General features: G+C 46.7%; 1 long non-coding RNA gene across 1 annotated transcript; it reads right to left on the reverse strand.

The window, feature by feature from the left end:
• Positions 1-9,813: 9,813 nt before the first annotated feature.
• On the reverse strand, positions 9,814-14,213 carry LOC125126896 (uncharacterized). Its single transcript, XR_007134828.1, has 3 exons — positions 14,094-14,213; positions 10,972-11,114; positions 9,814-10,132 (listed from the first exon to the last, which is right to left on the reverse strand). It is a non-coding gene; the product is annotated as an uncharacterized LOC125126896 (long non-coding RNA).
• Positions 14,214-17,367: the final 3,154 nt, after the last annotated feature.

The raw sequence follows: 17,367 nt of genomic DNA on the forward strand, positions 1-17,367 counted from the left end.
TCCATCAGAAAAGGCACCAGGTGGCTCCAAGCTTCCGGTACCACCATCCCACCAGTCTGGAGCATCCTAGGATGTGTGTCTGGACCACAGCTTCATCTCCTGCATCTGGGAACAGAGGAGCACAGAGGCCCACATCCCACTCTTCAATCTTGCCAGTGGCCTTCCTGTTGACTCTTCCAGTCAGGGCCAGTCAAGAGGCAATGGCAATGAATTTGCATGTTTACCTGAATTACAAGGCTCTGTGGCTTCACATGAGGGTAGGTGGAATTCAGATGGGCTCAGTCCTGGCAGCAAGGTGATAAGGATGGAGTAGGATAGTTACACAGGTAGTTGTAGAAGTCCCAATAAGGGACCATAGATAATTAATAATTATCTATTATTATTAACAGTTAATAAATAATAATTATTAATTGTAATTAATAATTATAGCTAAGTTAACAATTGCTCAAGAAAGCCATCAGAACAATGAGGCAGTCTTACTTGACTAGTAGAGGCACTAGATATCCCTCAGGTCATTGGGTGGGGGATGGGGTGAGACCAGCATCCAGATTCAGACCAAGGGGTGGAGTTTAAGGAGTTTAAGGACCACCGTTCTGTTGATTTGAAGAAGTACCATGACAGTCCCAGTTTGACCTTATAGGGTCAAATACTCTCTTACCAGATACCAAGGAGGAGCTACTACTTGAAAAAAGAGGTGGTCTTTTCCCACCCCCACTCCCCTTGGATTATAAAACTATAGCCCTCCTAATCCTCAGGGTAGAGCCTCCTTGCCTGCCCTGCTTGCATCTCTTACAAGCATCCTATCTAATAAATCTATTTCTTGCCTATTACTTTGTCTCATGCCGAATTCTTTCCGTGCTGAGGCACAAAGAACTGGAACCTCAGCAGGTCCAGACTCTGGGTGAGTGATTTTAAGTTAAAACCTGTGGGTTCAAGACCCAGTCTGGGTTCTGGTCATTAGCACTGCCAGTTTCAGTGGGTCCCACCTGGACCCCTGGGCACCTCAGAGTGTAACCCAGCGGGGTCCCATGGGGCTCCTGGGCACAAAAGCCTTTCCATGTCCCCCATTTCTTTTCAGGAAATAGGCCTTATTCAGCCTCCAGGACCTTCCTTGAGCTCCAAAGGGTAGGTTCAAACAGCTGCTAGTCAGGGAAGGAAGGGGATGCAGAGACCAGGGAGGAGGAGTGAAGAAGCAATGGTGCAGTCTTGGGGCAGGGCCCTGGTTCCACCTCCAGGAATATACATGACAATATCTCTGAGCTCATCTGCAGAACTAAAACCCCCAACCAATGGAGAAAGTTAACTGCTTGATGAAGCATTCTTCCTTTGGGGAAGAAGGAGTCCTGGGGCCACTAAACACCAGCTTTGCAAAACAATGCAAGCTCACCTCTACCCTGATCCTTATCTGTGGCCCCACTTTCCCCTCCTAAACTCTAAGACCACCTCCATTCTCTCTCAAAGGGGGGAACAGACTTTAGGGCTGTGGCCTCCTTTGCCTCACAAAGCAATACGAGCTATTTTTTCCCTCCTTCACCCGACACTCTGTCTCTGCGTTTTTCTATTTGGCACTGGGGGCCAGAGGCCGAATTTCTGCAACAAGAGGTTGAAGGAGGAAACAAACCTGAGTCCAGGGGAGGTGTGGGGAGGCGTACACTGACGTTGAAGTCTGATCCCAAACAAGGCAATCCTAGAACAAATTCAGGCAATGGGAGTTGTAATTACAAGCTTAGAGAGCCTGGGAGATACAGGGTCCGAGAAGGGTGGTCTGGGGTGATATCTGGGGCAGAGTGGGAGAGGACGTGGAGGGGGATGCTTGAGTCAGGAGACAAGCCACACCCGGGGTTCCTGTGCCTTGCTGTGTAGACTGGCCAGCCCTGTTTCTCTTATGGACTAATATAAAGAGAATATTCCTTCTGATTGTGTCTGGCCAGCGTGCCCCTAACTGGTGTCCCCTTTCCTTTAGATATGGATTGTACCTTTCCAAGGTCCACCTCATCTGATCCCAAGGGTCACTATTTACAAGGAAACATCAGCTTATTATTTCAGCCACAGTGTTTACACCCGCCTGTAAAATTGCACATGGAAACCACAAAGACATTTATTTGCCATTTTTTGAAAATTTGGCCCTTAAAGGGCATTAGCAGGAACATGGTGCCATTAGCACAGATTGTTTTTAAAACACTTGAAAAGATCCAAATCCTGCTGAATTTGGGGGCCAAGTAGATTGAAAATCTCATCTCATTTTCCAGGATCTCACGCAGCATGGTTGTATCCACAGGAGAACAGAGAGTCATTTAACCATGACCTGTGTCCTGCAGGGAGGTCAGCTGACTCCGAACACAGTGCCATCCATGCATCCAGACCCCTCTGGAGGAGACCAGGGTGCCTGGTGGCCTGAGTCCTCCTGGTGGCTGTTGTGGAGGAGAGCTTGTTTCTGGTTTGAGTGTCTCACAGGGCTTTCAAGGAGCCTCCCTAGATCCCTGTCTCGGGAATAGGGTTCTGTCTTCCTGTCTTATTATCCTTGCCTGGAGGAGAAAACTTGGGCCCCTTTCCACCAGCCTCTCTCCGTGCAAATCCCCAGCTCTAGCTTTCCCAAGCTTCCTGGTCTATCCTGGCTCCCTTGTCTGGAGTGTCCTTGACAAGTGTGATGGCTGAGCCAGAGTCTCCCAGGGCCTCATCGCTGTGACTGACCTCCCCACCCCGAGCTGGCCAGTCAGAATCTCTCCTGGGAAATGCCAAAGAGGATGGAGCCTAGCTTGCAGGTGTCCGGGGCAGAGCTGCCCAAAGGCCTGGCTGTGTGGACAGCTGTCCCGGCTTCAGCCCTCCTGGGGCCTGATGTGCAGCCTTCTTTCTGCTCTGGGACCTATCTTTGTAAAGTGCCCTCTTTCCCTTAATGATTATGTGAAGTTATTCTGAGTTTACTATGTGCTTTGTTAAGGACTTCACAGTTAATGCTTTCTTTCAAAACCTCTTATTACATCTGTATCACAGATGAGGAAAAGGAGCCTCCGAAAGTTTGCATAACACCCTTAAGCAAATACAGCCAGTGTTTTAATGCTGATGCCACAGAGCCCTTGAGTGATACCACGGCTGCTGGCACCAACACTAGGCTCATACCACTTCTGTGATGTCCTTCTTGACCGGGTTGTGCTGCTTGGAAGGTCCCCTCCTCTGGACCCAGTAGGACTGGTCTATCTTTATCCCAATGATGAGGGATAGAGATGCTCTCTTCTCGAAAGTCTGTGACTTCATCCTCAACAGAGCCCTGGAGTGTGTACGCTCGTTGCTGCGATCAAAATAGCATTTCAGCGAATGTTTGCAGAATGGAGGGGTGACTCCTTCTTACCTGGGGTGGGAGGACAGGAAGGAAAGAGGAAGGAGGAAGCAGTCAAGGATGGCGCAGGCCACCCTCTGTAGGTCCCCACACACACTGGGGCAGGTGCATCGGCTGAGGAACAAGAGTTATTTTGAGAGTTAAATTCTAATAAAGTCAAATAACTTGATTTGAATCCTTTCATTAAATTCTTTTAGGAAATACATGTTGGTGATCCTACCATGCCTCAGTGGATACGGAGCACAGGAAGGCCAGAGTGAGGGGATCGCCCAGGGGTCCGTGGTCTGGGGGCTGCTGGAGTGGAGAAGAGCAGAGGAAGGAGCCGCTGGCTCTGATCGGGAGCCCCCAGAGTCTCTCCTGAGAAGCGACATCAGAGTTCGCATTCAAGGGCAAGGGGGCTGAAGGACAGGGGTGAGGGTCCATGAGAGTCACTGCACTTGGAAAGGCAGTGGGGTTGGACTTTGCTTGGAGGGGACATCCCAGAAGGTTTGATCCATTCCTCCACTTAATTGTGCTGTTTTTATGTAGAAGGGGGGGAAAGCACTGTTATTTGCAAGGCTGGCTGCCGATGGTGCTGGTGGCCACTGTGGCTCTAATTTACCAAGATCTTTTTAAAATGCAGGCTCCTAAACTTCTGCAGAAATTGTAATTCACCAGGCCTGGGCCAGAACCCAGGAATCTGCATTTTATCAAGCTTCACAGGTGATCCTAATGCCCCGGGTTCTTCAGCCCGATTTGTAAACCCTTTCCCAGGGTCTCTGCAGTGAGGACCGCTGGCTTCTCTGCCAGGTTAGGAAAACGCAGGAGAGAAGCTTTAGGTTATTTGACTGGATCACGGTGGTGGGAGAGTCTGGCACCCGGAGGCTGAGTCCATGGGGCCTTCACTCTTATGCACAGAAAGATCCCACAGGGCCTGCCTGACATCTGGAGGTCTTTCTGCTATAGAATGATTAGGAGCTTCTAGGCAAATCCTAGAAATGGGAGTTTCATCGGGGAATGGTGGCAGGCAGTGGGAGCAGCCCTCTGGGGAGGGAGCTGGCACTCAGTCAAGGTGACAGCCTGGGACTTCGGCCAGGGTTTTCACTGGTCATGCTGGTTGTAAGCTCTGTCCGCAGGCATAAGGGATATGATCTCTGTTTCTGTGCAGTGGTTTCCTCTTCTATACCCAAACCTTAGGTGAAAGTCTGTTCTGCACGACGGCACCAGGCTAGGAGTATTCTGGGGAATTCAAGCCCTGGGCTCGTGGTTATAAAGATGTGGCCGAGACAGCCTGTTGTTTCCTGGGGCTGCAGTTACAAAGACTCCCAAACTGGTGGCGTCAAACAGCAGAAACATATTCTCTCATGGCTCTGCAGACTGAAAGTCTCAAACCAAGGTGCTGGCAGAGCCATGATCCTTCTGGAACCTGCCGGAAGGTCCTGTCTGGCCTCGTCTAGCCTCTGGATGACATCTATGGTTTATAGCAGCGTCATTCCAATGGTCACCTCTGTCATCTCTGGCATTTCCCCTGTATGTCTGTGTCCAAACGTCCCTCTTCTTATGAGGACATCTGTCCATTTGGACCAGGGTCCACCCTGATGATCTCATTTTAAGTTGAATCATCTGCAAAAACCCTATTTCCAAGGACGGTTACGTTTACAGGTGCCAGGGGTTGGGGTTTAAATGCCTCTCATTTTGGGGACACGATTCGGCCCATAACAGATAGTCAGCTATGAGAGCGGGTCCTCTCCTTTCATTTACTCCCTCACAGACTCGTGAGCAGTATTTTGGAGAGGGGCTGAATTAATTGGGAGACATACCAGCAATTTGTGAGACCAAAGTTTGCATTATTTTCCCAGGCTGTTCCCGAGCAAGGTGACCCCAGATGAACTGGGGCTCACTCTGGTTACATATGTGTCATGCGTGGTGAGTGCCGAGCACTGTTTGTCAAGTGAATTACCTAACTGCCCTTGTCCTGTGGCCAAGTCCGCGTCACCATCACAGGATCCCAGTCTGCCTTGTGTCCGGCCAAGCTGAGCTGTCCATGCAGAGAGATACTTAATTCATGTTCTCAATGTTTGGATAATTAAATGGACTATCTGTGGGGCTCTTGGGTTTTCAGACAAAAAGATTACTATGTAAAGTCAGAGCCTCGTTCCTTCACCAAAGCTTGGAAGAAAATAAGAAGTTCCCCTGGCTGGCGGATGCATGCCTTGGACATGGGTCACATTCTGATGTCTGTTTTTGATCATAAACACCTGGTCCTAGAAGCATCCGCAGTGTGTTTCATTTTTAGAGACCGGGGATGGCAAATTTAAAATTCAAATTCTCGGGAACGGCAGAGAGAACGTAGCTATAAAAGTGTTTCAGGCCACCGTGTTTTAAATGAAGGTTAATTTTTTGATCAAATAGGAAATGAAGGAAAAATTATCTCCCTGCACACAAGCGTGGTTTGGAATACTATAGCTCAATTAGATGTTCTGATTGTGAAAACGATCAGCTTCATGTCTTGTTAAACGTCTCCCTTTCAAATTATGAAGCTTTTCTACACCAAGATGAGCGGGAGTATTAAGGGTACAACAGATAAAAGACTCATCTGAGCTCAAAGGAAAATGAGAACTTAAGAGAGTTCAGAACTGCAGGAGAACTTCCCAAACCCCCAAGGTGCATCTGATGTTCTTAAAAAATTGTCCAGCATGGAAATTAGCTCCTCGACTCAGAGGAAAGAAAAGTTATTATTCTTTGCCTTTTCTCCCCCCCCGAGATATTGAATGCTTCTTACTTGATGAAGTCTTGCTTCATGTGTACAGAAATACACATCAAGCTTGTTAATCAGTCCTACACAATTGCTATTTACAAGATAGTTTTCTGGGACACAGACTGTTTACTCCTGACGGGCTGGGTTTTGGGGAAAGGGAAGCAGAATTTTCTGACTCTTCCTGCAAATCAAATTTGATACCCCATGTTTTAAACGTACATCATTCTTCTGACTCATTCTCATCTTTTTAAACAATGTTTTATTAAGGTATTGTTGCTTTCCAATGTTCCTTCGATTTCCGCTGTAAAGCAAAGTGACCCAGCCATAAACATATATATTAAAAGAGAATATATACATATATATATATATATATGTTCTAAGTTTTTAAGTTTAAAATTTTTAATTTTTAATTTTTTTTTTTTTTTTTTGCTTTTTTAGGGCCACAACCTTGACATATGGAAGCTCCCAGACTAGGGATCGACTCGGAGCTGCAGCTGCTGGCCTACACCACAGTCACAGGAACACAGGATCCGAGCCACGTCTGTGACCTACACAGAGGCTCATGGCAATGCTGGATCTTTAACCCACTGAGCAAGGCCAGGGACTGAACCACATTCTCATGGATAGTAGCCGGGTTTGTTGCTGCTGGGCCATGACAGGAACTCACTCCCATGTTTGCTGTTGTTGTTGTTTTTTATGTTCTAACCCAAGAGACTGTACACAGTTCCCTGTGTTGTACAGTAAGACCCCATTACTTATCCATTCTGAATGCAATAGTTTGCGTCTACCAACCCCAAACTCCCCTCCATCCCCCTCTCTCCCTCCTCTCCCCTGGCAAACACAAGTCCTCTTTCCATGTCCATGATCTGCTTCTGTTTGGTAGATAGAATCATTTGTGCCATATTTTAGATTCCACATGTAAGTGGTATCATATGGTATTTGTCTCTTTGTCTCTTTCTGACATACTTCACTTAGTATGAGAGCCTCTAGTTCCACCCATGTTGCTGCAAATGGTGTAGTTTTGTCCTTTTTTATGGTTGAGTGGTATTCCACTGTACATATGCACCACATCTTCTTAATCTGTTTATCTGTCAATGGACATTTGTGTTGTTTCCGTGTCTTGGCTGTTGGGAATAGTGCTTCAAGGGACATCGGGGTGCATGTGTCTTTTTCAAGGAAAGTTGTGTTTTATTCAACTCTCATAGGGCTGTATCCAGAACAAAGGGATGGGCAGTCACTTTGTGCTGAGTCTTTCCTGTTTCCAGCACTGATGATAAAGGCTCTGATGTGGTAACACAGGCTTTATGGCACTGAGTGGAGTTTTTTCAGCGAGGGCAGGCGGAACTCCCATCTTGTTAGGATGTTTGGTGTTGGTCATGCCTGCCTCCTTTCTCATTCCTCCTCTCAGTGTCTGATGCTTCCCTGCCTATGCTGGGATGGAGGCCATGACGGCTAACTGCCCCCTCCCCACTCCCTGGGTCCAAACTCCTTCCTGACCCCTTCCCTCCAAGAGAGCAGAGCCCCATGCAGAGCTCAGCCTGAGTCTTGAGCCCTGATGGTGAGCAGTGCATCATGGCCCTACCTTTCCGTGTGGCTCTCTCGACTTTTCTCCTGGGCATCTCCCCAGGCTTTGTGCATCTCAGAGGTCTTGTCTTCCAGGAAGCACTCCCCACCTTCGGCTTCCCTGATGCGCTCTTTGCACGGCATCCTGTCACCTGCTCCTTGTCTGTTTCCTTCTGGATCCTAAAGTCTAAGGGCAGCACCTGGTGGTGTTTCCCTGATGCTGTGGCCTGCAGTGCAGTACCTGACACATTCTGGATGCTTGACCAACGCGTGTTCTCTGCTCATGTGAGAGATCATTCGCTGGGGTCCCCAGAGGAGACCCAGGCTCTCCTTTGAAGATGAGATGCACCTTCTCTGAAAACCTAAAAAATGTGACCCTATGAGTCCAGGGCTGATGGGGCTGTGTAGAGGCTGCCTGGGACGAAGTTTCATCACACTGTGACTCCCCGGGTTGGAAGAGGGTTGTGCCTGGTTGAGTGGAAGAAGAAATCTTAGGATCAGTGGCCAGACTCTCACCTAAATTTAGGCCAATGTGATGCGTTACTGAAAGTGATCATGGAGGAGATTTCATTTTATTTCAGAAAAAGAATTAAGAAAACACTGTCCTGGATCCCTTAGACATCAGTGCATCGTTTTCTGATGGGGGTCCAGCTACTTGCATTGTCTAGTGAAGGGCTTTAGGACAATGGTCAAAATAGGACCTTCAGAGCCATACAACCCACATGCCAATCTCATCACATTGATTAGGTGGAAAGTCTAGAAAAAGGGCTAATTTCTGAGCATTACAGTTTTCTCATGAGTAGAATGGGATTAAAACAGCATCACGAATATAAGAACCTCTACTCAAGATCTGTGATCACCTACGTGGGAAAAGACTCTGAAAGCGAATGGATGTGTGTCCATGTGTGACGGAATCGCTTTGCTGTCCCGCAGAAGCGATCGCAACCTTGTAAACTGACTGCATCTCAGTAAAAGTTAGAAAATCAGCATCGTGAAGTTGTAGCGAAGCTGAAAGGAGAGCGTATTTAGCACAGTGCCGCGCTAAGCACATAACAGAAGCTCCGTTGATACCATACGTAAAGGAGAAAGGAAGATGTGATCACTCAGCTAGGGAAGAGTGACTTCGCCAGGTCATCACTTAGCCAGGGAGCATTCTGAATCCAGCTTGCTTTGTCTTAAAAAGTAGGACTTTTCCTGCCCTGTCGGACAGTTTCCCTAGAAGCCCCCTCTTCTGTGTACCGCTGACTTTGGTGTTTTGAGCCGTTTGGACTCCTGCAGTTTGCAGCTACAATCTTAGGGATTTCATCGCCAGCAGAGAACTGTTCCTACGTTGTTGTCTTGTCAGTCATCCGATGCCGTAGATGTTTTCATGGGAACCCAAGCTATATGTTGTTCCTAAATTTTTAGTTTTCAAAAAACATTCCTGGACCCGGCTGCAAAGTCCCATAAATTAAATTGAAATCAGTCACATTTATGACAGGGTTGTTAAAAAGCTGTAAGTGTTATGAATTTATGACTCTCTGCTCACATTCAGCTGTTCCCTGCTTCTGCTTCTAGGTCTTTCTATCCTGTGTGGGATAAAATTTATATTTGTGGGTGAGATCATTATAAATCTTTTATGCAACAGAAGTGCAATTTTAAATGTTTGCAAGCATGGAGAACGAGACCCATGAGATAGCTGCTATATTTCATGGATTATGGCTCTTGTATAACCAACCAACCAACAAAAAAAAATCTCTCAAACCCAAACCTCAGCAGTGAACTTTGTAACCAGCACCTCTCATGGGAGAGGGGCTGCCTTATGATGGAGCTAAACTTTGACTCTGTGGATGCTGTCTTAAAAACTCTCTTCTTTTTCACATTAAAAAACAACAAAAAACAGTAACAGCAAAAAAACCTGCTCATAGATGACCATCCTTCCAAATGTCCCTTAGAGACATCTAGTTGAGTTCAAAGAGAAAGAAACTGCTCCTCTGCTTCAGAATTTTATGCCCCCTTTTGCACTAATCAGTGGGAAAAGCAAGGCCAGCAAGGAGCAACTAGCTGGTTGCCCTTTCCTCATTATTCTTTGGAATCTTGAACTTGTGTGCCAGAGGGGTAAAAGGGTCCAAGAAGAAGAAGTCTTTAAAAAAACACACAAAAAACCAACAGCATTAAGAAAATAAAAGCGTATGTTTATTCTTTGTTTAGGGACCGCTGGAGGCTGTGTCCCAGCCACAACCAGATGACTTCACGAACTCTGCGATGACAGGGTGAGGCCTCGTGGCTGTCCTGCCCAGAAACTGGGCCTTAAACCCACGTGAATGATGTGACCATATTAAAAGGGGTAAGAGAAGGTGATGAAGTATCACGAAAAAGCAAATACTGAGGTTGATGTTAATACACTCCAACATTTTCTGCCGACTTTGTGCTCTGGAGCACGAGGCTCTCCATTTTGCTGCGTCATCAGGAGGAAATGATGCTTAAATTAATCCAGGCAACAGAATCATCTGGAAGAACTTTAATAAAAAAAAAAAATGCAGGCTCAGGACCCTGTCTCAGATGTGAATCAGAATTTCTGCAGCCCCAGGCAACTCCTCTCTTACTGAGCTCTCGGGATCGATTTGGGGGAACAAGAGCCTCGTTTGATTGATAGTTTCACTTTCTCTATATCCTTTGCAAAATGTGTGTCAGTTGCTTGGGGCTTGTCTTTTTAGAGGAGTGAACTCTTTTTTTCTTTTTGCTTTTTAGGGCCGCACCCACAGCATATGGAAGTTCCCAGGCCAGGGGTTGAATTGGAGCTGCAGCCACCAGCCTGCACCACAGCTAGAGCAACACAGGATCTGAGCTGCATGTGTGACCTACACCACAGCTCATGGCAACGCGGATCCTTAACCCACTGAGGGAGGCCAGGGATTGAACCTACATCCTCATAGATACTAGTTGGTTTTGCTACCGCTGAACCACAATGGGAACGTCCTGCAAAAGTGAATTCTAAATAGGGTGTGAAGTTAGGGCTTCTCGCCTCCCTTTTATGTGACTAGAGACCTGAAGCTCAGAGAAGTTGTCCACTTGCCCTAAGGTTGCACAGCTCCTCAAGGGCTGCGTCAGGACTTAGACTCAGGCCTTGCCGGCTTCCCAGTCCAGGGATCTTTCCTGCACCTGTGTTTCCGTCTCTGTGCCCTGCAGCACTCCATGTGCCTCAGCAGACTCCTGTGGGCCTTGCAGGGGGCTTACAGTTTTCAGTTCTCTTGGTCAACAAAACAATGATCTGTGCCTACCCAACAGTGTGGGACCTTGTGGCTTGAGATAGTCTCAACTTTGGGCCGTGCCACGTTCCTTTTCATGGCATACCTACCTTGGCGGGGCTGGGGTTTTTGAAGACGGCTGAGCGTAAAGCAGCTATTGCATGAAGATCAGCAGGAAACAGAACAGAAGGGCAGCCATGCCTGGCCTAAGTCCAAAGGATTGAGACGTTGTGTTGAGTCCAACTGTAAGTGGCTATTTTAGAAAGAAAAATAAATGTAATTTTTTTCTTGCAATTTATGTATTTTTTTTAAGTGGCTACTAACTTCCTAGGACATAAGTGCTTATAACCTAATTACTTAATACGTGGAACTATTAGCTATTTCTTTTGGCACAGGGACACGGTGTGGAATTACTGGGACATGGAGGATGCCATGAATGAGGGAGGTTAAGAACCAGATCACACGGTCTGCCTGGTATCACACACTGGGCTTCGACTTGGTCATTTCCAAAGCTTTGCTTTTTTGAGGTTCAAAAAAACAAAACAAAAAAACCCTGGCATCTTCTGCTAGTGTCATTGGTCTTGCATTTATTTCAGACTCCTCGCTTCCAGTAGAATCTATTTTTGAAGAACTTCAAGTGACGGTAGTTTTTGTTTTAGCAGCAAAACTGTACGTTTCTCCTGAAATGAGGTTAAATTCAGGGATGTCTCATGGGAGGAGTAGTGTGTTGATTCTAGGAATAGACACAGGGCAGTTCATTCTTCCAAAATACCATTCCTCCTGCGTGTCATTCTACCATCTCAACCCCGTACCCTTGGGTTCTGAAGACAGCACTGGCTTCTTGAAGCCCCCATCGAAACGCCAGTGTTCCCTGGCAGGCTTGTTTTGGTTAACCTTAGTAGTCACTCAACAGTCAGGATGGCAGAAGGGCATGTGTTTTACCTGGTCCTGGAGGTAGAAAACCCAGGGAGGGAAACTGGGATGGAGGCTGAGGCCAGATGCACTTGTTACTGATGGAGCCGTCTTCTTGGGATCATGAAGCATGAGAAGCTAAGGGGTGGAGTTCCCATCATGGTTCAGTGGTTAACAAATCCAACTAGGAACCATGAGGTTTCAGGTTCAATCCCTGGCCTCACTCAGTGGCTTAAGGATCCTGCATTGCCGTGAGCTGTGGTGTAGGTTGCAGATGTGGCTCGGATCCTGTGTTGCTGTGGCTGTGGTGTAGGCCTTCGGCTACAGCTCCGATTAGACCCCTAGCCTGGGAACCTCCGTATGCCTCGGGTGGGGCCCTAGAAAAGGCAAAAAGTCAAAAAGACAAAAAAAAAAAAAAAGAAGAAGGGGAAAACTATCCCCAAGCACCTAGTGCAGGGTGAGCTCTGATCCTTAAGCTAATTCAGATTTTGCCAAGATAATCCATTTCTCTTTTTGGTCATTTTGTTTATTGGTAAAAACTACCTCTTCCATTTGCCTAGTGTTTTACTTTTCTAGAAGCTTTCCCCCCCTCCTTTTCCCTTTTTTTGTGTGCCTAATCTAATTCGGTTATCCCTACAGCCTTTGAACTTAAGAAGTCAGAGCGATTACTCTTGAGTTTAATAGATGGGGAAGCTGAGGCCCAGAGAAGTGAGATGCATTGAGCAGTTAAAGGAGAGAGGCAATAGAAACCCAGGTTTCTGGATCACAGTTCAGTGCTCTTCCCATTGCCATATCTTTATGGTTTTATGGGAAATATCTAATAGTTCTGCTTATTAAGTAATTAGATTATGAGCATTTATGTCCTGGGACGTTAGTAGCCATTAAAAAAAAATAAAACCACACTCTACATTCACCCCTATGTTCACAGCAGCACTATTCACAACAGCCAAGACATAGAAACAACCTAAATGTCCATCGACAGAGGAATGGATTAAGAAGTTGCGGTACTTATATGCAATGGATACCACCCAGCCATAAAAAAAGGATGAAATAGTGCAATTTGCAGCACATGGATGCAACTAGGGAGTCTCACACTAAGTGAAAGACAACACCATGTGATATCACTTATGTATGGAATCTAAAATATGGCACAAATGAACCTATCTCCAGAACAGAAACAGACTCATGGGCACAGAGAACAGACTTGTGGTTGCTAAAGAAGCAGTGGGATGGACGGGGAGTTTGGGCTCAGTAGGTGCAAACTATTCCATTTAGAATGGATAAGCAATGAGGACCGACCGTACAGCACAGAGAACAAACTCTACATCCAGTCTCTTGGGAGAGACCACAATGGAAGATAATATGAAAGAAGAAAAATATATCCTGTTTCTCATATTGTGAGAAGTATGACAGCCTGGGTCACTAGGCTGTAGAACAGAAATTGACTCAACACGGTAAATCAACTATACCTTAATAAAAAATAAATTAAGGGAAAAAACCCCCCAAGACTCAGCATTTGATGGTGGTTGAGTGCCATCAGCACTTTCCTGAGCAGCAAAGAGGCTAAAGGCCAGCCTGGCTCATCTCTCTCCGTGTCATGGCTCAATGCTGCAGGTACCCTGAGGCTCCTGGGTGCAGAAGTCCTTGGTCCTGGGTTCAATGTGCATCCCCCTCCACACCCCAACTTCTGCTGCCTCTACCTCTGCTTTTCACTCATCACCTACTGTGATCCTGGGACTCCGGGTCTTCTTTTTAGGCTCCTTAATAATTAAAAGCTGTCTTGAAATGTGGCCACAGGCACAGACTTCAGCTCTCTGGGCCATTATCCTTCTCAAGGCTTGAATTCACACCCTTTCCATGTGGTTGCGGTCCATGACGAGGAAAAGGGTCCTGCTGCATTTTGTCAGTCTGAGAACTTCAAATTCTTCTTCCAGCTCCAAAAGACCTCTCCCCATTCATGCACCAAACGGGTGTGACACCCGAGCTGGGGCAGACTGGTTTTGTTGTAGGGGAGACAATGCATTCACATTGTGTTCACAACTGCAGGGCAGGAAGAACTATACAGCCTCTCCTGCAGAGGGGAAGCAGCTAGGGTGCCCCAAGTCTCAAACAGAATAAATCATTCGCAAGGGCTGTGGTTAATGCTCAGTCTGAATGACCCCCCCCACCACAGCTGGGACACGTGGAACTTTTGATCTGGCCTTTCAAGCTTGGGTGATGCCAGGAAATGGCATTTAATGGACTGAGGGCTGCAGAATAGGAGAGGAGAAGGGATTGTGGCAAAAACAATAGAGACCCTCCACTCCTCCACCCCGCACACCTGTTGCTCCAGTGGGGTCCAGGAGTCCCAGCTCTGTGAGGGGTGCCTGAGACTGGTGGGCTGGGAGCTCCAGGGACACGCAGCCCCAGCCCAATCTGCTTGTGGTTAGAGACCTTCCCCAGGGCCCCAGCCGGCACTGGCTGTGTCAGATCACCACCACACATGCCACTGAGTCATCACCACTAGGCCAGTCATCTCGGCACAGGAAGTCATGCACCTGCGCTTCTCTGCGGTGAAAATAACTAATTTGGGGGAAGTGGTCAGGCAGCCTCATCAGAGTTCAATTGATGAACTTCATACTCAGGGCCACACCCTAGCCACGAGCACTGTGGGTGTATAAATAACCTCAAAATGACACTGTGATGCTAGTTTTACCTCTTCACGGCAGGACTGGAGAGTTCCTATCAATAAAAGGGGAGGGAGGGGAAGCCAGCCCGTGCTCACTGGGTCCCCACACCTGTCAGATGGGCCTGAAGAAGCACTTCCTTCCTTCCTCCCATTCTTCCCATCGAAACTGGGCAGCGGCTGGACTTTCCACAGGACCCGCAGCACTGGGAGCAGGTGCAAAAGCAGAAGCTTGTAGAAAACAGCTGATTTGGCTGCAGAGATGAGAAATTCTTGCTAGCTTCCTATTTCCTTATGACTGTATGTCATCAGGCCCTGACATGTTCTCAGGACAAAACCCCCTCTTGTGACAGAAAGATGGGTATGAAGTTGTTCCGTACCATCAGGGTGATTGTACTGGTTCATGCAGAGGAGGTTTGTCAGGTCTGTGGAAGGAATTCTTGGACTCCACCACCTTTGATCTCAAGCATTCTGTTGGCAGAGAGGAAGCAAGTATCAGTAGCATCTCCTGACAGTCAGGTGGGAACACGGGGTCTGAGAGTATCACAAAGTAGGTCAACGAAGCGTAGATTTGAAGCTGAAAGGTCGCACTTTCATAACTGGCACTGAGGCTAAATTACATGGCTAAGGTCTTCACGCAGCACATGACACCGGAAGTGGTCAGCCAGATAAGAAAAAGAAAACCACTTATGTGAGATGTTGATATTCTTTTTTTGCCTAGAAGAGTGGAGAGTGGAGGCATTAGATAAAAGCTAGAGTCCTTGAGGCCATTTTTATCCTGGTGTTTTAGTTTTAAGGAGCTAATTCCGATGGCCTGCTTTCAAGTGTCTTCTGTGGTTATTTAAATCTTTAAATGAAGGAGTGCTTGATTATTCTCTTAGCCTCGTAATTTACCCTTCTTTACAAAATTCTTTGGCAAATAGTTAATAGTAAGGAAGTCAGAAATCTACTCCCTATCAGTTTTTCTGATGAAGGTCTCTTTCTCTTTCACGTGCTGGGCCAGATCCGCTCAGGGCAGATGCGACGAAGATCTTTAGTGTTTGCCAGGGCTATTTTAGGGTCCTGGGAAAGCTGAATGGGGCTTTTCACCTTCATCGTATTCTAGCAGCTTATATTAGCCGAAAAGCGAAAAGCAAAAACTACATTAAAAAGGCCCCGTCGTAAGTACTGAAAGTCCTCCAGTAGCACACAAGATACATGGCTCTTTCTACAGAACCAGTATGGTGACTGCTTGGGTATCAAAACCTTATTGGGCTGATGGCCTCAGTTGTTTCCTGGTGCTGGGCACCAGTGTAGAGCCAAGGTGTTCTGTGTGTGTCGAGGCCGAACGGGTCTTTGAACCCCTTGCTCACTGGACTCCCACCTGATCTTTCAAGGATCAAAGGTTTTTCCCTGATATAACTCTGCCCCATCCTCCTTGCCATTGACTTGGTGGATGAGGAAAGACTTGAAGATGATGTGGGAAGTAATTTTTTTTTTGGTCTTTTTTGCCATTTCTTGGGAGGTTCCCAGGCTAGGGGTCTAATTGGAGCTGTAGCCGAAGGCCTACACCACAGCCACAGCAACACAGGATCCGAGCCGCATCTGCAACCTACACCACAGTTCACGGCAACGCCGGATCCTTAAGCCACTGAGCAAGACCAGGGATCGAACCTGAAACCTCATGGTTCCTAGTCGGATTCGTTAACCACTGTGCCACAATGGGAACTCCGGGAAGTAATTTTTAATAACTACGTATTGTATCTGTTAATATTTCCTTGGCCAGCCCTCAATCACATGGCCGTACCTAATTGCCCACAAGGCTGGTTCGCGCATTCTGGTTTTGTGCCAAGAGGAAGACAAAACAGATGTGATAGACAGCTAGTTCGTTTCCAATCTGCCTTTAAAACGAGGCTTTGGAATGGATGACCTCTTAAATTCCCATTTTTTTTTTTTCTAAATTCATGTTCTTGTGTGTGAATTTATCCACATATGTTGTCCCAAAGATGAAATCTATCTTTAGTGATACGAAAGACAACCAGAACCTGAAGGGCGAAATTTGATGAGAACCTTTGCATCAAGGTAGTTCAGTGAGTCCAGACATATCAATAACCAGTAAAATACATTTAAAGAAAATTAAACATATGGACAGCCACTACAGAGTAACTGGGACCATAACACGTAGAAAATTGGATCAAATACATGAAACAGCTCTTCCCAGACATTGGAGAACAGACTGCAGATAATGGAAACAAGTGAGGTCAACCCAAACCCCAGGATTTCTGCTTAGAGACACTTCCCAGGCCAGCGTGAGGAGGGTGCCAAGCAGAGGTCAGTGGTCTTGACAGAGCTCAGGACTCAGGGATATGGAGGTACTGGAGTTAGCGTGCAGAACACCGGGGTGGGGACAGCCACTGCACAGGGAGATGATGCCAGGCATCCACAGGGTTCTGCTGTTGGTTCTCTTGCTGAAACCAAATACATAGAATATGAATGTCCATGATCCCAAGAAAGAAGGGCTAGGAAGAAGCGAGGCAAATAATTCCTAGAGCTTACACGGGACCAGGAGATGTTCAAGTTCCAACCCGCCAAAGGAGACAGCCCTGGTTTCATATTGGAGGCATTCAACAGAGGGCAAAGGTGCCACGTCTTCTGAGAAGAACTCAGCTGGCCCTGGAACAAGAACACCGAAGTGCGTATTTTTGGTTGTTGAGTGTGGGGTTCTATAAACGCTACATTAGATAACTTGCTGTTCGTATTGTTCAGATTTTCAGTGTCTCTGTTGTCCGCTGGTCTTTTTTTTTCAGGTACTGAAGAGGTGTGTTATACTCCTCACCTGAGACTGTGGATTTATCTTTTCATTTGCCTTTAGTTCTGTGAATTTTTAAAACTGATATATATTGAGGTTATGTTACTAGGTATGTTCAAATGTAAGGTTGTTTTAGATTCT

This window comes from Phacochoerus africanus, chromosome 5 (assembly GCF_016906955.1).
Source record: "Phacochoerus africanus isolate WHEZ1 chromosome 5, ROS_Pafr_v1, whole genome shotgun sequence".
In the NCBI taxonomy this organism is placed as follows: Eukaryota; Metazoa; Chordata; class Mammalia; order Artiodactyla; family Suidae; genus Phacochoerus; species Phacochoerus africanus.